The 20,585-nt window shown below is 42.4% G+C and overlaps 1 protein-coding gene across 7 annotated transcripts in view; it reads right to left on the minus strand.

Moving 5' to 3' along the window:
* Positions 1 to 1,908, minus strand: part of ZBTB40 (zinc finger and BTB domain containing 40) — a 76,560-nt gene extending 74,652 nt beyond the window's left edge. For all 7 annotated transcript variants that reach the window (XM_069579097.1, XM_069579096.1, XM_069579098.1 and 4 more), the window contains exon 1: positions 1,756 to 1,908. The gene's annotated coding sequence lies outside the window, so the exon portion shown is untranslated. The remainder of the gene's footprint in view (positions 1 to 1,755) is intronic.
* Positions 1,909 to 20,585: the final 18,677 nt, after the last annotated feature.

Raw genomic sequence — 20,585 nt, forward strand, 5'->3', positions numbered from 1 at the left:
AACCTACGCCATAGTGTTGGTGTGAGGAGTAAATGATAGGCTATGGAAATAAAGCACATAATGCAGTTCTTGGCACACAGGAATCACTCAATAAAATTAACTACTAATTTTACTATAAAGATGCTATGACAGCTGTATATGAAATTATCTTTGATTGCCTGTATGCCATCTGTCCAAGCCTCTACAGAACTTATTTCCACGGAATGGCAGAGATGACATTGATCTTGTTCACCACTGTATTTCTATTTCCAGGAGTCTGAATCATTGCTAGTATTTTGTAGGCACTCCACAAATACTGAATGCTTAACAGATGCATGCATACAAGCATGGGGTGCTCTGAATCTACTTGTTAGTTAAACTAGTGATGAATAGTTGGGTTTGGGAACAACTCCTATAAAAGAACAAAGTCTAAATTAGAAAGTGGGGGTGCAGCAGAAGTTTGATGGTTTAGCCAAGTAAGAGGACATTTTCATTTTGAGGTTGTAATTAAAATCCACAAACCATTGGCTTCCACTCCAAGGAAGAACCAATAGTGCCAGGTGGACAGATCTAACAGAATAAAATCCAAACAGAATGACCTGGGTCCCCAGGCAGGTGGCTCCCAGGAGCAACTTGCCAGACCCGTACTCTATTTAGGCTCTAAAACAGCTTAACCTCTCAGAACCTGGGCTTTCAACTCAGGCAAAACGGACACATGGACGGACAAAAGTTGCTGGCACAAAAGCGCTGTGCATTAATATAAATAAGCATCTGGCTTGCTGCAGGTGCTCAGTAGATGGTACTGTTATTCTAAGGAGGGGAAACAATTCCATTTGGAATAATAAACCAATAAAACCAGAAGTAATGGAAGCCAGAGTGTGTGGTTAACTACAGAGCTCTGGGGTACACAGGGCAGTAACTCGAGTTTCCCACTCGCGTGAGAAGGGGCCTGAGGAGTCCCTGAAGCCTGAAGGACACGCTGACCCAGCCTACTTGTGTCTACAGCTGGGCCTGCCACACTGCTGCGAAAGGCCAAAGACCGCGTCGGCTTTAGGGATCAAAGCATCACAGCCATCAGATTTAAGTCTTGCAACTACTCAAATTCGCTCTTCCACGAGGAAAGCGGCCATGCACAAATATAGAAACCACGAACACGGCTGTGTGCCAAGAAAACTTCACTGATGGACACTGGAATTTGATTTCCTGTTAACTGTCACAAGTTATGCGAAATACTTTCTCCTTCAACCAGTAAAAAAAAAAAAAAGTAAAACCTTCTTAGCTCCCGGCAGACAAAAAAAAGTGGGGGGGGGGGAGGGGAGTGGTGGCTTTCGGCCAAGGCCACAGTTCGCGAGGCCGGGGTAGGCGTAGGGATTTTAGGGGGGCGGGGGGAGGGGGGAGTGCGAGGAGCAGCTGCGAGTAGGCCTCCGATCGCGCCGAGCAGTCGGCGATGCTGGGCGAGGGCAAGTCCCCGGCAGAGGGCGGGCCCCAAGCGGGGCCTAGGCCCGGACGAGCATCCCGGTTGGGACCCCGGGGCATACCCCTCGGCCGGAGACGAGAGCGGAGCCTGCGCTCAGGAGTGTGGGCCGCTCCGGGGGTGCGGTAGGGGAGTTCCAAGTTCCCCCCGGGGCGGGAACAGACGGCTGGGACACTCGGCAGGGCGCAGCGGGCTTCACCAGGCCGAAGGGTCTCTGCGCGCCCCTCGTTTGGGGCGCCTCCCGGCCCTCAGCGGCAAAAGGGGTCTCCAACGCGGAGTCCCGGCCCCGTTTCTATGGTTACCTGTTCAGGACCGATTCAAACTGCCGTTCTTTATTGACAGCGCCATAGAGGACACGAACACTCCTACCCGAAGGGAACAATAAAGCTTTCTCCATTCAACAGCGCTAGAGACGCCAGAGGGCGGCCATCTTGAGGCCGGCGCTGAAGGCGTATGAAGAGGGGGAGGGGGCAGCCCGGCCTGCCTCGCGCGCCGCAGTCACGTGCTGGGGGAGGGGGTGGGCCTTCCGGGGGCGTGGCCTGCGTCACGCGCGCGCGTGCTCTCTACCAATACAGACACGCTCGGACTCGCCGGTTGCTAACCCCTTCTCCGACCTCTGACCCTTGACCCTTCGCTCCGCTCCCCACACTCTCTGAGGAAATTCTAACGGGTTTCCACTAGCCTGGGTGAGGCCGCGCTAAGGTTCTCTCATTTCAAACCACGGAGAGCACTAGGCACCAAAGGTTTCTTTCCACTTTTCCAAAGACAACAAGTTCACTTGCAAGACAGAAACGTGACCCGAGCCGCGTCCCCAAACGCCTAAGAGGCCATTTTAGGATGCATGGGTTTGGGGGTGAAGTGATAGCTTTGCTTTTGCTCTGTTTTTCTGTTAACATGCTGTCGCACCCTACGCATTCCAGTTGGGGGCTCCTCTTGCCACCTTCACGCAGCCGGACAGATAAAATCATATCCAAACTGTCAGATAACTGAAGTCACATGGATGCTGGCCCGCTGAACCCCACAGTGTCATTCTGTCACTGACAGGCAGCAAATCTTTCTTTCACTGCCAGTCATGCTGCTCGAATCTAGTTGTCTCAGTACAAGCCCAAGTTCCCGCTTTGGTTACAGCTCTTCCATCCCAGTGTCAATATTCAGTCGTTCTGAAGGATGTCAATGTTGGACCCACTCGCATCACCTTTTTAATCATAAATTCAATCTACTGGGCAAAACTGTCATTTGCGTTGTTGCTGCCATCCAGTTCATTATCTTCTACAGTCACTCTCCAGTATGCGACCTCCCTGCTCGGTGACCACAAACTTCCAACAGTTCCTGTGCAGTGTAGCAATTGGAATGTGTGCTCAGCTGCCCCCCTTTCAAGTTGTTTTCACCATCATTATCACTCAGCAGACCCCAGCTGGATAGGTAAGCTTCCCTGGTGGTTCAGACAGTAAGGAATCTGCTTGCAGTGCAGGAGACCCCGGTTAGATCCCTGGATCGGGAAGATCCCCCCCTGGAGAAGGGAATGGCTACCCGTTCCAGTATTCTTCCTGCAGAACTCCATAGACAGAGGAGCCTGGGTGGCTACAGTCCATGGGGTTGCAAAGTGCTGGACCGGATGGAGAGACTAACACACACAACTGGGTGTACAGAGTCCTTGTTACTGCCCACTTAGTCACTTTCATTAGTATAGTCATATGGCACTATCACATTAAGAGTCAAATTTACTGTAGATGACAGTCACTTTTGTAATCACTAGACTCACACCTATAGCTATTGTGTCTCCTAATCACTTATTTTAAAGATCTCTGCATTCTCCTTTGGTGGGAGCATTCAATACCACATTGTCAGATTTAACAAACACATAGAGTGGTGCTTGACACACAGTAGGTGCTGTTGAAATATCTATCCAATCAGTCAAATTTTTAAAGAGCAGTGTTATTGTCAAGTTACTGTATGGAAATGTGGATGGCTTGAGGTTTATTATTCTCAAGCAACAGGAATAAGTGCAGACACAATCTATGTTCACTATTTAAGATTGAATCCTACAGAGACAAGAAGAAGAAAGCAAGAGAAATGTGGATATGTTGAATTCCTGGGATTATGGTTATATGGAATAGGATGATGTTTTAAATAAGTTTTTGTTTCTTATTTTAAGGAGTATGCATTTGTTGTAAAAGTGAAGAGGAGCTAAAAAGCCTCTTGATGAAAGTGAAAGAGGAGAGTGAAAAAGTTGGCTTAAAGCTCCACATTCAGAAAATGAAGATCATGTCAGCCGGTCCCATCACTCCATGGGAAATAGATGGGGAAACAGTGGAAACAGTGTCAGACTTTATTTTTGGGGGCTCCAAAATCACTGCAGATGGTGACTGCAGCCATGAAATTAAAAGACGCTTACTCCTTGGAAGAAAAGTTATGACCAACCTAGATAGTATATTCAAAAGCAGGGACATTACTTTGCCAACTAAGGTCCGTCTAGTCAAGGCTATGATTTTTCCTGTGGTCATGTATAGATGTGAGAGTTGGACTGTGAAGAAGGCTGAGCGCCAAAGAATTGATGCATTTGAACTGTGGTGTTGGAGAAGACTCTTGAGAGTCCCTTGGACTACAAGGAGATCCAACAAGTCCATTCTGAAGGAGATCAACCCTGGGATTTCTTTGGAAGGAATGATGCTAAAGCTGAAGCTCCAGTACTTTGGCCACCTCATGTGAAGAGTTGACTCATTGGAAAAGACTCTGATGCTGGGAGGGATTGGGGGCAGGAGGAGAAGGGGATGACCGAGGATGAGATGGCTGGATGGCATCACGGACTCAATGGACGTGAGTCTGAGTGAACTCCGGGAGATGGTGATGGACAGAGAGGCCTGGTGTGCTGTGATTCATGGGGTTGCAAAGAGTCGAACACGACCGAGTGACTGAACTGATAGAAAATATAGAAAGAACCTTTCCATCTAAAGGTTTGCTTATTTTTTTAAATTTTATTGAAGAATAGTTGATTTACAATGTTGTCTTAATTTCTGCTGTACAGCAGAGATTCAGTTATGAATATTGATGTATATTCTTTTTCATATTTTTTCCATTAATGGTTTATTATAGGAAAATGAGTACAGTTTCCCATGCGTTATAGTAGGACCTTGTTGTTTATCCACTCTGTATGTAATAGTTTGCATCTGCTAATCCAAAACTCCCAATCGCTACCCCTAACCCCACTCCACTGCTCAGCACCCACGAGTCTGTTCTCTATGTCTATGAGTCTCTTTCTGTTTCTGTTTCATAGAAAGTTTATTTGTGTCATATTTTAGATTCCACATACAAGTGATAGCATATAGAATTTGTCTTTCTCTTTCTGACTTACTCTGCTTAGTATGATAATCTCTAGATCCATCCATGTTGCTGCAAAAGGCATTATTTCATTCTTATTTATAATGAAGTAATATTCAATTGGATAGAGAAGGACATGGGAACCCACTCCAGTATTCTTGCCTGGAGAATTCTATGGACAGAGGAGCATGGTAGGCTGTAGTCCATGGAGTGGCAAAGAGCTGGACATGACTGAGTAACACTTTCACTTTCTTTCAGTATTCCATTGGTACGTGTGTGTGTGTGTGTGTGTGGTGTGTATACACACATATACACCACATCTTCTTTATCCATTCATCTGTCAATGGACATTTAGATTGTTTTCATGTTTGGTTGTTGTAAATGCTGCTCCTGTGAACATAGGAGTGTATGTATATGTGCTTAGTAGCTCAGTCATGTCTGATTCTTTGTGACCCCATCAGAGGATGAGATGGTTGGGTGGCATCACTGACTTGATGGACATGAGTTTGAGTAAGCTCTGGGAGTTGGTGATGGACAGGGAAGCCTGGCATGCTGCAGTCCATGGGGTCACAAAGAATTGGACACGACTGAGTGACTGAACTGATAACTGATACTGATGCCATCCAACCATCTTATCCTCTGTTGCCCCCTTCTCCTCCTGCTTTCCATTTTTCCCGGTGTCAGGGTCTTTTCCAATGAGTCAGCACTTTACATCAGGTAGCCAGAGTATTGGAGCCTCAATATCAGTCCTTCCAATGAATATTCAGAGTTGATTTCCTTTAAGAATGACTGGTTTGATCTCTTCGCAGTCCAAGGGACTCTCAAGAGTTTTCTCCAGCACCATAGTTCAAAAGCATCAATTCTTCAATACTCAGCCTTCTTTATGGTCCAACTCTCGCATCTGTACATGACTACAGGATAAGCATGAAAGTAAAAGTCGCTCAGTTGTGTCCAACACTTTGTGACCCCACTACTGGAGTGGGTAGCCTTTCCCTTCTCCAAGGGATCTTCCCAACCCAGGAATCAAACCCAGGTCTCCTGCATTGCAGGCAAATTCTTTACCAGCTGAGCCACAAGGGATGCCCACAGGAAAAGTGTAAAAAAAAAAAAAAATGGGAAAAAAAAAAGTTTTGACGATATGGACCTTTGTCTGCTAAGTGATGTCTCTGCTTTTTAATATGCCGTCTAGGTTGGTCATGGCTTTTCTTCCAAGAAGTTCAGTTCAGTTCAGTCGCTCAGTCATGTCCGACTCTTTGCGACCCCATGAATCACAGCACACCAGGCCTCCCTGTCCTTCACCAACTCCCGGAGTTCACTCAGACTCGTGTCCACCGAGTCCGTGATGCCGTCCAGCCATCTCATCCTCGGTCGTCCCCTTCTTCTCCTGCCCCCAATCCCTCCCAGCATCAAAGTCTTTTCCAATGAATCAACTCTTCGCATGAGGTGGCCAAAGTACTGGAGTTTCAGATTTTAATTTTGTGGCTACAGTCACCATCCACAGCAATTTTGGAGCCCAAGAAAGTAAAATGTGTCACTGTTTCCACTTTTTTCCTATATATTTGCCATGAAGTGATGGGACCAGATGCCATGATCATGGTTTTTTGAATGTTGAGTTTTAAGCCAGCTTTTTCACTCTCCCCTTTCACTTTCATCAAGAGGCTCTTTAGTTCCTCTTCACTTTCTGTCATTGGAGTGGTATCATCTGCATATCTGAGGTTGTTGATATTTCTCCCAGCAATCTTGATTCCAGCTTGTGATTCATCCAGCCCGGCATTTTGCATAATGTACTCTGTATATGAAATTAAAAGACACTCCTTGGAAGGAAAGTTATGACCAACCTAGATAGCATATTCAAAAGCAGAGACATTACTTTGCCAACAAAGGTCCCTCTAGTCAAGGCTGTGGTTTTTCCAGTGGTCATATATGGATGTGAGTGTTGGACTGTGAAGAAAGCTGAGCCCCGAAGAATTGATGCTTTTGAACTGTGGTGTTGGAGAAGACTCGATCCAACCAGTCCATTCTAAAGGAGATCAGTCCTGGATGTTCTTTGGAAGGAATGATGCTAAAGCTGAAACTCCAGTACTTTGGCCACCTCATGGGAAGAGTTGACTCATTGGAAAAGACCCTGATGCTGGGAGGGATTGGGGGCAGGAGGAGAAGGGGATGACAGAGGATGAGTTGGCTGGATGGCATCACTGACTCGATGGACGTGAGTTTGAGTGAACTCTGGGAATTGGTGATGGACAGGGAGGCCTGGTGTGCTGCAATTCATGGGGTCGCAAAGAGTTGGACACAACTGAGGGACTGAACTGACTGACTGACTGACTGCATATATGTTAAATAAGGGAGGTGACAATATACAGCCTTGACATACTCCTTTCCCAATTTTGAACGAGTCTGTTGTTCCACGTCCAGTTCTAACTGTTGGTTCTTGTCCTGCATACAGGTCTCTTAGGAGGCAGGTGAAATAGTCTGGTGTTCTCATCTCTTTAAGAATTTTCCACAGTTTGCCATGATCCACCCAATTAAAGGCTTTTGAGTATTCAGTGAAGCAAAAGTAGATGTTGTTTTTGGAATTCCATTGGTTTTGCTATGATCCGATAGGTGCTGGCAATTTGATCTCTGGTTCTTCTGCCTTTTCTAAATCCAGTTTGTACATCTGGATTCTCGGTTCACATATTGTTGAAGCCTAGCTTGAAGGATTTTGAGCATAACCCTGCTAGCATGTGTAATGAGCACAATTGTATGACAGTTTGAACATTCTTTGGCACTGCCTTTCTTTGAGATTGAAATGGAAACTGACCTTTTTAGTCCTGTGGTCATTGCTGAGTTTTCCAAATTTGCTGACATATTGAGTGCAGCACTTTAACAGCATCATCATTTAGGATTTTAAATAGATCAGCTGGAATTCATGCGCCCATTGGTCATCTGTATATTGAAGGATTGCTTTAGACATAACAATGAACGCAATTCCCCAACATACTCACACACAGTCAATGGAAAATGGCAGCAGTTCCCCCATAATTGTTCCCTTGAGGTTTTATATTATTAGAAATTCTCATGAAAATGACTTGCCTATAGCCCATGAAGAAGAGCATAAAGTGATGGAGAGCAGTGTTCCTGGCTTCTGGCCAGCCATCATATGGGAGAATATGAAACCAAAGGTGGATTCTCTCAGGACCTCCTCTCTTGGGAGAGTCTCAAGAGTTTTGGAGAAATAACTTGTACTTCTCAATCACCAGAAAAGACATAGCTCTTGACCATGAAGGGAAAGGTGCTTGAGGTCTCTTCACTCTCCTTTCTACCTTGACAGAAAATGTTCCCAGGCCGATGCCTGAGGTGGCCCTAGTTAAACTGCCAACTGTCTCCAGAATGACTACTTCAGGCCAAGAACACTGAGGTAAGTAGAACATCTGCCTTGCCCCAGAAGGAAATAACACAGGCAGGACCACTTCTACCACTGGTAATAACAGTCATTATTTATCTCCCTCTTATTTGCTGCCAGGTACCATGCCAAGTTCTACCTAGATTATCTCATTTCATTCCCATAGCCACCAAATGAGGTAACTAATATCATTACCTCCTTTTATAGAGGAGAAACCAGACTCAGAGGAGCTAAATAATTTGCTCAAGGTTACACAGCGATTAATCAGTGGAGTTGAGATTAAAACCTAGGAAGTCTGACTCCAGAGCCTTCACTTCCCTCCACCCCCAGAATAATGACTTGTGGGTTTTACAAAATATATGTGTTTGTTATAAAGAGTTCAAGGATTACAGAAACATATAAAGAAGAGAGTTAGAAACAGAATCACTCTAAATCCTACCACTTAACAGTAACATATCATTATAGATGAGTATTTCTCCATCTCTGAGCGAATATATGTAGGTAGGTAGATGGGGAGATAATGATGGTAATAAGGACAGTTTCCTTTCAATAAGCACCATGAGCTGGACACTGTTCCGAGTGCTTTCTGTGAATTAATACATTTAATTTACTCAGAAAGAGATGGATAGACATGATTTTATTAAAATGAGCTCATTTAACATATTCAGAGTTCATATCAGCAGCCAACCACCTGGTGATGTTTTTCCCCAAATCTGGTTCTTTATTCAGTCTTCTCTCCGCCTTCCAATCAAATCTTAAGCCCAGAGTCCTTGGGCTGCAAAAGCTGTGTCTTTAAATAGCACTCTCTGCACAGCTGCCGCCTGGTCAAATGTCTCTGCTGTTCCCCAAGGCGGTGGTGTTATTTGTAGAAGTGAAGTTTGCTAGAGGCTCAGCATATGCTTTTTATCTGCTAGAGTAGGTATCTGGGCCTTAGCCTTCTTTTCCCTGGCTTTCTAAGTGTTAGAATTCCACTACGCTTTTCTCCAATCCAAACGAAGCTTGTCTTCAGATCTTGCCCATTGGAGGCCAGAGAGTGTCAGATGAGGATGCTGTTGGAATTTGCCAAATGACTCAGAAAGGTCAGCTTGCTCATCCATCCGAGATGACAGAAAAACCAAGAGAAGGGAGAGACTACCTCGCTCCAAAGGGGCTCCCAGCCAGTAAGAGCCTAGGGTATTTCCATGGGGTCTGGTCTTCTTATGTCTTATATCGTGAATCTCAATTTCTCCTGAGACAAGAGGCTCTGTTGCATTCAGCCTCACGGAATCAACATCTTTGGAGATGGCTCACAGGCCCATCATATCCATCTAATCCAAAACAGAAGCTGTGATTTTCCAGCCCAGTCTGCTTCTCCCCTGCAGCTCCTGAGCTCAGCGAGAACAGCCCACCCACCACTCTCTACCTGATCACTCGGGTTAGACAGCTGGGAATTGTCCTTGACACGTCTGTCACTCACCCTCAGCTAGTCACCACGTCTTGCTGATTTTACCTCTAAATATACTCTGTTTCCATGGCCAGAGTTTGAATGATTTTATCTCTCACCTATCCTCCTACTGCAGTTTTTTTAAAATTATCCTTTACTTTGTTCTGCAGACAGAGGCCAGTGTAATCTGTCATCTCATCAAGAATGGACTTTATTAAATATAATTTACATAAAAGAAAAAGTGTCCTCACTTAAAGTACGTGCATGTGTGCCTGCCAAGTTGCTTCAGTTGTGTCCGACTCTTTGCTACCCCATGGACTATAGCCTGCATGGGATTCTCCAGGCAAGAATACTGGAGTGGGTTGCCATTTCCTTCTCCATGTTTAAAGTGGCATTTTGGCAAGTACATACACTCATGTAACCATCACCATATCAAGATATAGAATATTTTTATTTTTAAGAGCAGTTTTAGGTTCCCAGCAAAATTGAGAGGAAAATATATAAATTTCTGGTGTTCCCCTATCCCCACACGTGCATAGCCTCTCCTACCGTTAGCATCTCCCACCAGAACAGCGCATCTGTTACACTTGATATACCTACATTCACAGACCCTTATCACCCAAAGTTTATATTAGGGCTCACTCTTGATGTTGTACATTCTGTGGGTTTGGTCAAATGCATAACATGTATCCTACTCCAGGGGATCTTCCTGACCCAGGGATTAACTACTCCAGTACTCTTGCCTGGAAAATCCCATGAACAGAGGAGCCTGGCAAGCTATAATCCGTGAGGTCCCAAAGAGTCAGACATGACTTAGGGACTGAACAACAACAACAACCTAACATGTGTTCGCCACTAGAGCATATTGCAGAGTAGTTTCACTGCTCTAAGACTACTTTGCTGTACTCTTGAAACTAACACAATATTGTTAATTACCTATACTTCAATATAAAATAAAAAGTTTTTAAAATCCACAAATGTTGCTTAGTCGCTAAGTCATGTCCAACTCTTTTGAGACCCCATGGACTGTAACCAGCCAGGCTTCTCTGTCCGTGGGATTTCCCGGGCAAGAATACTGGAGTGGGTTGCCATTCCCTCTTCCAGGGGATCTTTTGTCCTCCACTGGATCTCAGTGACTCAGGGATTGAATCTGGGTCTCCTACATTGGCAGGCAGGTGGGTTCTTTACCACTGAGCCACCAGGGATCACTGCTGCTGCTGTGTTGCTTCAGTCGTGTCCGACTCTGTGCGACCCCATAGACAGCAGCCCACCAGGCTCCCCCGTCCCTGGGATTCTCCAGGCAAGAACACTGGAGTGGGGTGCCATTGCCTTCTCCAATGCATGAAAGTGAAAAGTGAAAGTGAAATCGCTCAGTCGTGTTTGACTCTTAGCGACCTCATGGACTGCAGCCTACCAGGCTGCTCCGTCCATGGGATTTTCCAGGCAAGAGTACTAGAGTGGGGTGCCATTGCCTTCTCCAGGGATCACCTTCAGTTCAGTTCAGTCGTTCAGTCATGTCCCATTTTAAAATAAAAAGTTTTTTAAAAAGCCCACAAATATATATACTGTTAGTAGGATTTTCTTCAAGGGAGGGAATTTAATTGCTGAAAACAGGGAAAGAGACAATTTTTCCTATTAACTACTTGGTAACTTTTGAATTTTGAACTATTAGCATATATTTACTATTAAAAAATTATTGTAAAAATGAAAACTTGTAAACCCATCAAACTGCTTGATGTCTGTATATAAGGCAGAGCCTGAGATTTGCAGATGGCTTTTCACTTTTCTGCTATATATTTGGTAATGATTGAGTTTTTCTAATAAATGTGTTCATATGCTATGTTTATAATTTAAAAATTAAAGCTTAAAAAAATGACTTGAAAAATAAATAAGTCCTCTGTGTTCTCGCTAATCATCCTCCCTGCCCCCAGACCCCTGAAGGTCACTGGCCTTTTGAGTCTCCATAGTTGTTCCTTTTCCAGAGTGTTGCATAGTTGGAATCATACAGTATATAAGCTTTTAAGACTGGCTTCTTTCACTTAGGTCTTCCTTTGTGGCTCAGCTGGTAAAGAATCTGCCCACAATGCGGGAGACCTGGGTTCAATCCCTGGGTTGGGAAGATCCCCTGGAGAAGGGAAAAGCTACCCACACCAATATTGTGCCCTGGAGAATTCCATGGACCATACAGTCCAAGGTGTCGTAAAAAGTCAGACATGAGTGAGCAACTTTCACTTTTACTTTCTTTCACTTAATAATATATATTTAAGTTTCTTTTATGTCTTTTCATGGCTTGGTATCTTATTTCTTTTTAGCACTGAATAATATTCCATCCTCTGAACGTACCACAGTTTACTCATCCATTCACCCACTGAAAGACGTCTTGGTTGCTTCCAAGTTTTGACAATTATGAATAGAGGTATTATACACATCTGTGTGCAAGCTCTTGTGTGGCCATAGCTTTTCAATTTTGGGGGGTTAATACCAAGGAGCACAATTATTGGATCATATAAGAAAAATATATTTAGTTTTGTAAGAAACTGCCAAATTATTTTCCGAAGTAGCTGTACCATTTTGAATTCCACCAGCAGGGCATGAGAGTTCCCACAGCTCCACATTCTTACCAGCATTTAGTGTTGTCAGTGTTCTGAATTTTGACCATTCCAGGAGGTATATAGCAGTATCTTGTTGTTTTAATGTGCATTTCCCTAATGATATATGTTGTGGAGTATCTTTTGATATGCTTACTTGCCATCGGTTTATCCTCTTTGGAGAGAGATCTATTAAGGTCTTCGGCCTATTTTAAAATCAGGTTGTTTGTTTTCTTATTGTTGAGTTTAAAGAGTTCTTTGTATAATTTGAATAATAGTTCTTTTCAGGTATGTCTTGTGCAAATATTTTCTCACAAGTCTGTGGCTTGTCTTCTCATTCTCTCAACATAGTGTTTTGCAGAGCCAGAAAGTTTAATTATAATGAGCCCAGCTTGACTCTTTCTTTCATGGGTTCTGTCTTTGGTTTGTATCCAAAAAAGTCATCACTATAGCCAAGATTATCTAGATTTTCTCCTATGTTATTGTCTAGGAGCTTTGCATTTTACATTTCTGTCTGTGATCCATTTTGAATTAATTTTGTGAAAAGTAAGGTCTGGGTCTGGGTTCATTTATTTGCATGTGGATGTCCAGTTGTTCCAGTGTCATTTGCTGAAACCATCTTTACTCCACTGTATTACCTTTGCTACTTTTGTCAAATATCAGTTGTCTTTATATGAGTTTATTTCTGGGCTCTTTATTCTGTTCTATTGATTTATTCTTTTGGTTATACCACAGTCTTGATTTCCATAGTTTTACAGTAAGTATTGAAGTTGGGTAGTGTCAGTCCTCCAGCTTTGTCCTTCTTCTTCAATATTGTGTTGGCTATTGGGTCTCTTGCCTCTCCATAAAAACTTTAGAATCAGTTTGTCAAAATCCACAAAATTATTTACTGAGATTTTCCTTGAGATTGCATAGAGTATATAGATCAAGTTTGAAAGAACTGATATCTTGACAGTATTAGGTCTTCATATCCATGAACATGGGATAAAAGTGAAAGTGTTAGTCCCTCAATCATGTCCTACTCTTTGCTACCCCGTAGACTGTAACCCACCAGGTTCTTCTGTCCTTGGAATTCTCCAGGCAAGAATACTGGAGTGGATTGCCATTCCCTTCTCTAGGGTATCTTCACAACCCAGGGATTGAACCTGGGTCTCCTGCATTGCAGGCAGATTCTTTACCATCTGAGCCACCCAGGAAACCTCATAGTCCTCCATTTATTTAGTTTTATGTTTTACCAGAATCTTGTAGTTTTCTTCATAAAGATCTTAAACATATTTTGTTTGGTCTATACTTAAGTATTTACTCTTGTGGGGTGTTAAGATAAGCAGTATTGTATTTTTAATTTCAAAATTTACTTGTCATTGATGGCATGTTGTAAAGTATTGACATTTTAATGTTAACTTTGTATCCTGCAACCTTAATATAATTATGAGTTCTAGGAAGCTTTTATTGCATTATGCTTTCAGCGTTTCTCAACAGACAATCATGTCATCTGTAAATAAGGAGAGGTTTATCTCTTTCTTTGACAAAATTCTGGCATCTCATTTTAGCATCAGTTAGTTGTTATTATTATTCTGCTATTAAGTTGTATGGGCTTCCCTGATAGCTCAGTTATTAACCCTTTATTAGATATGTGGTTTGCAAATGTCTTCTGTCACTCTGTAGAATTGGTTGTCTTTCACTGTTGGTTTTTCTTGTGCCCCTCAGAGCTTCTTAGTTTAGTATAATCCCCCATGTGTACTTTCACTTCTGTTGTCTGAGCTGTTGGTGTCATATCCAAGAAATAACCACAAAGATCAATTTCAAGAAAACCTTTTTCCTATGTTTTTCTTTTTTTCCAGGAGTTTCATGGTTTCGGGTCTTGTATTTAAGTCCTGAATTCATTTTTAGTTGGATTTTGTATATGGTATAAGACAGGATTCAGTTTCATTCTTTTGCATGTGAATATCCAGTTTGTCCAACATCACTTATTAGAAGAGATTATCATTTCTGGACTCTCAATTCTGTTTCATTTGTCTATATGTCTTTCTTAATGCTGCTACCATACTGCTTGATTCCTGTAGCTTTGTAATATACTGATATCTCGAAATCAAGAAGTGTAAGGCTTCCAGTTTTGTTCTTCTTGCTCAAAATTGCTTTGGGTCTTTGAGGACTTTTGTGGTTCTATATGAATTTTAGGATTGTTTCTCTATTCCTGAAAAAAAAAATGCCATTGGTATTTTGAAAAAAGTTGCATTGAACTTGTAGATTATCTTGAATAATATGGACATTTAAAAAATATGAATTCTTCCAATCCATGTACACAAGATGTGTTTCCATTTATTTGTGTCTGCTTCCTTTCATCAGTGTTTTATAGTTTTCAGTGTGCAAGTCTTTCATCATCTTGGTTAAAGTTATTCCTAAGCATTTTATTTTTTTGATGCCGTTGTAAGTAAGATTGTTTTCTTAATTACCTTTTAAAATAATTTCTTGTTAGTGTTTAGAAGCATACTGATTTTTGTATGTTGTTATGATCTTTTTAAATTGGTGTGTTGTGTGACTTCCCTGGTAGCTCAGACAGTAAAAGCGGCTGCCTACAATGTGGGAGACCTGGGTTCGATCCCAGGATTGGGATGATCCCCTGGAGAAGGAAATGGTAACCCACTCCAGTACTCTTGCCTGGAAAATCCCATGGACAGAGGAGCCTTGTAGGCTACAGTCCAGGGGGTCACAAAGAGTCAGGACATAACTGAGTGACTTCACTACGCTACTACAGTCTATTGATATTCAAGTGATTATTATGTAATGGGATTAATAGCTTTCACATTTGTCACAATTTTCTATTGTAGTGCTTTTTCTTTGTTCCTAATTTTGTCTTCTACACCTTTTTATTCTTTTGTTTTAATCAAGCATTTTGTATTATTCCATTTTCTCTTCTTTTTTAGTATATCCATTATATTTCTTATTTTACTTTCATTAATAGTTACCTTAGATTTGCAAAATATGTTTATAACTAATTCAAATCTGTTTTCAAATAACACTATAACACTTCACAAGTAGTGAATACATTATACTGCTGCTGCTGCTACTGCTAAGTCGCTTCAGTCATGTCCGACTCTGTGTGACCCCATAGACGGCAGTCCACCAGGCTCTGCCATCCCTGGGATTCTGCAGGCAAGAACACTGGAGTGGGCTGCCATTTCCGTCTCCAATGCATGAAAGAGAAAAGTGAAAGTGAATACATTATAAGAACAGTCAATACATTATAAGAACAAAATAATCTTAATTCTTCCTTCCTATTCCTTATATCATTGCTATCATTCATTTCCCTGAAACATAAGCATGCATAAATATATACTTGTATATATTATATATTTATAAAATCAAGTACATCATTGATATTATCATTTTGAACAAACTGTTATCTGTTAGCTCAATATGAATAAGAAAAATAAAAATTTTATTTTACCCACACTCATTTCTTCTTTTATGGTCTTTCTGGGCACAAAAGACACAGTATTCTGATCTATATAGTTTTCCTCTTCTCTAAAGAACTTTTGGCATTTCTTGCAAGGCAGTTCTACTGGCAACCAATTCCTTAAATTTTTGCTTGTCTGAGAAGTCTTTATTTCTTCTTCACTTACAGAGGATAAATTTGCAGGGTACATGCTTCTAGCTTTGTGGGTTTCTCCTGTTAACACTTTAAAGATTTCATCCATTCTCTTTTCGCTAGCATGATTTCTGAGAAGTATGATGAAATTCTTATCTTTGCTCCTCTGTAAGTAAGGTGGGTTTTTTTCTCTCTTACTTCTTTCAAAAATATTTTCTTTATATTTAATTTTCTGAAGTTTGAATACAGTATGGATTGTGGATTATTTTTTTCATATTTATCATGCTGACATTCTTTTAGATTTTGGATCTGCATTTTGGTATCTGTCATTAATTGGAGGCAATTTTCTCATTATAGCTTCAAATATTGCCTTGAAAAAAGTAACAACTTTTTCTGCTTCTTCTCCTTCTGATATTTCCATTATGTACCTGTTACTCCTTTTGCAGTTGTCCAGCAGATCTTATATATTCTAGGGATTTTTTCTCTTTGTTTTTCAGTTCTGGAAGTTTCTATTGAGATCAAACCAGTCAATCCTAAGGGAAATCAACCCTGAATACCCATTGGAAGACTAATGCTGAAGCTGAAGCTCCAATACTTTGGCCACCTAATGCAAACAGTCAAATCATTGGAAATGACCCTGGTGCTGGGAAAGATTGAAGACAGAAGAAGATGGCGATAGAGGATGAGCATCACTGATGCAATGGACATGAACTTGGACAAACTCTGGGAGATGGTGAAGGACAGGGAAGCCTGGTGTGCTGCAGTCTATGTGGTCTTAAAGAGTTGGACATGAGTTGGTGGCTGAACATAACATATCCTATGCATAGTTTTGTTTATGTGAAATTCAAATTGAACAGGGATCCTGTGTTTTTGTTTGTTAAATCTGGCAATACTTTGGCCACCTGATGCAAAGAACCTGCTCATTGGAAAAGACCCTGATGCTGAGAAAGACTGAGAGCAAGAGGAGAAGGGGGCAGCAAGAGGATAGATGGTTGGATGGCATCGTCGACTCAATGGACAAGAGTTTCAGCAAATTCCAGGAGACAGTGAGGGACAGGGAAACCTGGCGGGCTACAGTCCATGGGGTTGCAAGAGTTGGACATGACTGAGTGACGGAACAACAACAGTCTCTAGATCAGAATGTCTTTCCTCTGCCATGTCCATTCAACTCATATACCCTGTCAAAGGCACTCTTCATATCTGTTACATTGTTTTTGATCTCTTGCATTTTGGGCTTGCTTTCTTATAATTCCCATCGCTATTTGCATTGCTGATCTGTTCTTGCATGCTGTCTACTTTATTCACTGAGCCCTTAGCGTTTTAGTCATAGTTGTTTAAACCTCTCAGTCTGGTAATTCCAATGTCTCTGGCATATGTAACTCTGTTTTGATTTTTTTTTTTTTCAGTTTTATTTTTTGGCTGCACCGAATGGCATGCAGGATCTTTGTTCCCTGACCAGGGATCGAACCCACGCCCCCTGCAGCAGAAGCATGGAGTCTTAACCACTGGGCCACCAGGAAAGTCCCTCTTGGTGCTTGCTTCTCTCTTAAAATTGTGGGTTTTGTCTTTTCTTATGCCTTGTAATCTTTTTGTTGAAAGGTGGACATGATTCACTAGGTGAAAGGAATTGCTGAGAATAGACCTTTAGCGATAGGGTGGTGAGGCACAGTGGGAGGGAAAGTGTTTTGTAGACCTATGACAAGAGTTCAGATTTTTGGTGAGCCTGTGTCTTTGGCCTATGAACTTCACCAGTGCTTCTCATCCCCAAACCCCCTTAGGTGGGAAAGGCTGGCTAGAGTGAGCTAGAGTTGTGCACTTACCTTCACCCATGTCTGTTAGACTGTGATAGAGCCCTGCAGGTTAGACTCTGGCTCAGGGGTTTCCTATGAGGGAAGGCCTTATTCTTAAAAACATACAATGCTCTGGTGTACTCCAAAGTGGTTCCTTTCCTCCTCCGGATGCCATAAGGATTAGGGGATTTCTCTGTGATACTCACTGTAAGAATTCCAGGAGATAAAACTCAAAAAAGTGTGTTGCTTCCCCCTTCACTCCACCCCCCTCCACCCCCATCCATTACGGAGTCCCTCTGTACTTTTTAACTTTCAGATTTATCCACAAGAAACCCATCAATTTCTATTTAGTTTCCCTATTCTGGTTCCCATGGAGGTTTCTGTTGCTCTGTAACCTCCCTTCTCTGATGAATCTAAGAAGAGGTATCAATCTTTCAGTTTGTTCAGGTTTTTGCTTCATGTTAGAATGGGGTGGTAACCTCCAAGCTTCTTACATGGCAGACTAGAAACCAGAGGTTCTAGAATATGTTTATCACCTGAAAAAGTTCTCTTGTTCCCCTTCCCAGTTCAACTCCCCTTTCCCCCTCCCACTCCCCAAGCAACACTGATCTCCTTTCTCTCAGTATAGATGACTTTTGACTGTTCCAGAATTTCATGTATTGAAATTATGTAATAGATAGCATTTTATTCCCAGCTTCTTTCATTCAGTGTAATTAGTTGATTTTCATCTGTGTTGTTGCATTTATTAGTGCTTTTCTCTTTTTCATAGCTGGACTCATGGTTATAGATATCAGTTCAGTTCAGTTCAGTTGCTCAGTTGTGTCTGACTCTTTGCGACCCCATGGACTGCAGCATGCCAGGCTTCCCTGTCCATCACCAACTCCCGGAGCTTGCTCAAACTCATGTCCATTGAGTTGATGATGCCATCCAACCATCTCATCCTCTGTTGTCCCCTTCTCCTCCTGCCTTCAATCTTTTTCAGCATCAAGGTCTTTTCCAGTGAGTCGGTTCTTCGCATCAGGTGGCCAGAGTATTGGAGCTTCAGCTTCAACATCAGTCATTCCAGTGAATATTCAGGATTGATTTCCTTTAGGATTGACTGGTTGGATCTCCTTGCAGTCCAAGGGATTCTCAAGAGTCTTATCCAACACCACAGTTCAAAACCATCAATTCTTAAGCACTCAGCTTTCTTTATGGTCCATCTCACATTTGTACATGACTACTGGAAAAACCATAGTTTTGACTAGATGGGCCTTTGTCAGCAAAGTAATGTCTCTGCTTTTAATACGCTGTCTAGGTTGGTCATAGCTTTTCTTCCAAGGAGCAAGTGTCTTTTAATTTCATGGCTGCAGTCACCATCTGCAGTGATTTTGGAGGGCCCCCCCCCCAAATAAAGTCTCTCACTGTTTCCACAAACTGCAGAACAATTACACCAAATAAGCTCTCGCACTGGTCAGAAAGTTCTGCGACCCACAACAGATTTCCCAACCTAGGGATCTGACAAAGGGATTGAGAACCCCCAGGGAATTTGAATTTGGGGACCAGTGGGATTTGATGATAGAACTTACACAGGACTGGGGAAACAGACTCTTGGAGGGCACAAAGAAAACTTCATGTGCACCAGGAGAAAGGAGCAGTGATCCCACAAGAGACTGACCCAGACTTGCCTGTGAGCGTCCAGGAGTCTTCAGCAGAGGTGTGAGTTGGCGGTGGCCTGCTGCAGGGTCTGGGGCACTGAGTACAGCAGTGCATACACGGGACCTTTTGAAGGAGGTCACCATTATCTTCATTAACTTCACCATAGTTTGGCTTTAGGCCAAACAACAGGGAGGGAACACAGCCCCGCCTATCAACTGAAAATTGAATTAAAGATTTACTGAGCACGGCCCCACCCATCAGAACAAGATCCAGTTTGTCCCACGGTCAGTCTCTCCCATCAGGAAGCTTCCATAAACCTCTTATCCTTATCAGTCAGGGGGCAGACAGAATGAAAACCACAATCACAGAAGACTAATCAAACTGACCACATGGACCACAGCCTTGTCTAACTCAGTGAAACTATGAAGCATGCCACGCAGGGCCACCAAAGATGGACAGGTGCTGGTGGAGAGTTCTGACAAAACATGGTCCACTGGAGAAAGGAATAGCAAACCACTTCAGTATTCTTGCCTTGAGAACCCCATGAACAGTATAAAAAGGCAAAAAGGTAGGACACTGAAAGATGAAAGCCCTAGGTTGGTAGGTGCCCAATTATGCTACTGGAGAAGAGTGGAGAAATAACTCCAGAAAGAATCAAGAGCAAGAGCCAAAGTGAAAACAACACCCAGCTGTGGATGTGACAGGTGATGGAAGTAGAGTCTGATGGCTGTAAAGAACAATATTACATAGAAACCTGGAATGTTAGGTCCATGAATCAAGGCAAATTGAAAGTGGTCAAGCAAGAGATGGCAAGAGTGAACATTGACATTTTAGGAATCAGTAAACTAAAATGGACTGGAATTGGCAGATTTAATTCAGATGACCACTGTATCTACTAATGTGGGCAAGAATACCTTAGAAGAAATGGAATAGCATTCATAGTCAACAAAAGAGTCCAAAATACAATACTTGGGTGCATTCTAAAAAATGACAGAATGATCCTTGTTTGCTTCCAAGACAAACCAAATATCACAGTAATCCAAGTCTCTGCCCCAACCAGTAATGCTGATGAAGCTGAAGTTGGATGTTTCTATGAAGACCTATAAGACCGTCTAGAACTAAAACCCCCAAAAGATGTCCTTTTCATCATAGGGGAGTGGAATGCAAAAGTAGGAAGTTAAGATATACTTGGAGTAACAGGCAAATTTGGCCTTGGAGTACAGAATGAAGCAGGGCAAAGGCTAATAGAGTGTTGCCAAGAGAATGCACTGGTCATAGCAAACACCCTCTTTCAACAACACAAGAGAAGACTCTACACATGGACATCACCAGATGGCCAGCACCGAAATCAGATTGATTATATTCTGTGCAGCCAAAGATGGAGAAGCTCTATAGAGTCAG

The sequence above is a fragment of the Ovis canadensis genome, chromosome 2 (genome assembly GCF_042477335.2).
Source record: "Ovis canadensis isolate MfBH-ARS-UI-01 breed Bighorn chromosome 2, ARS-UI_OviCan_v2, whole genome shotgun sequence".
NCBI classification, from domain to species: domain Eukaryota; kingdom Metazoa; phylum Chordata; class Mammalia; order Artiodactyla; family Bovidae; genus Ovis; species Ovis canadensis.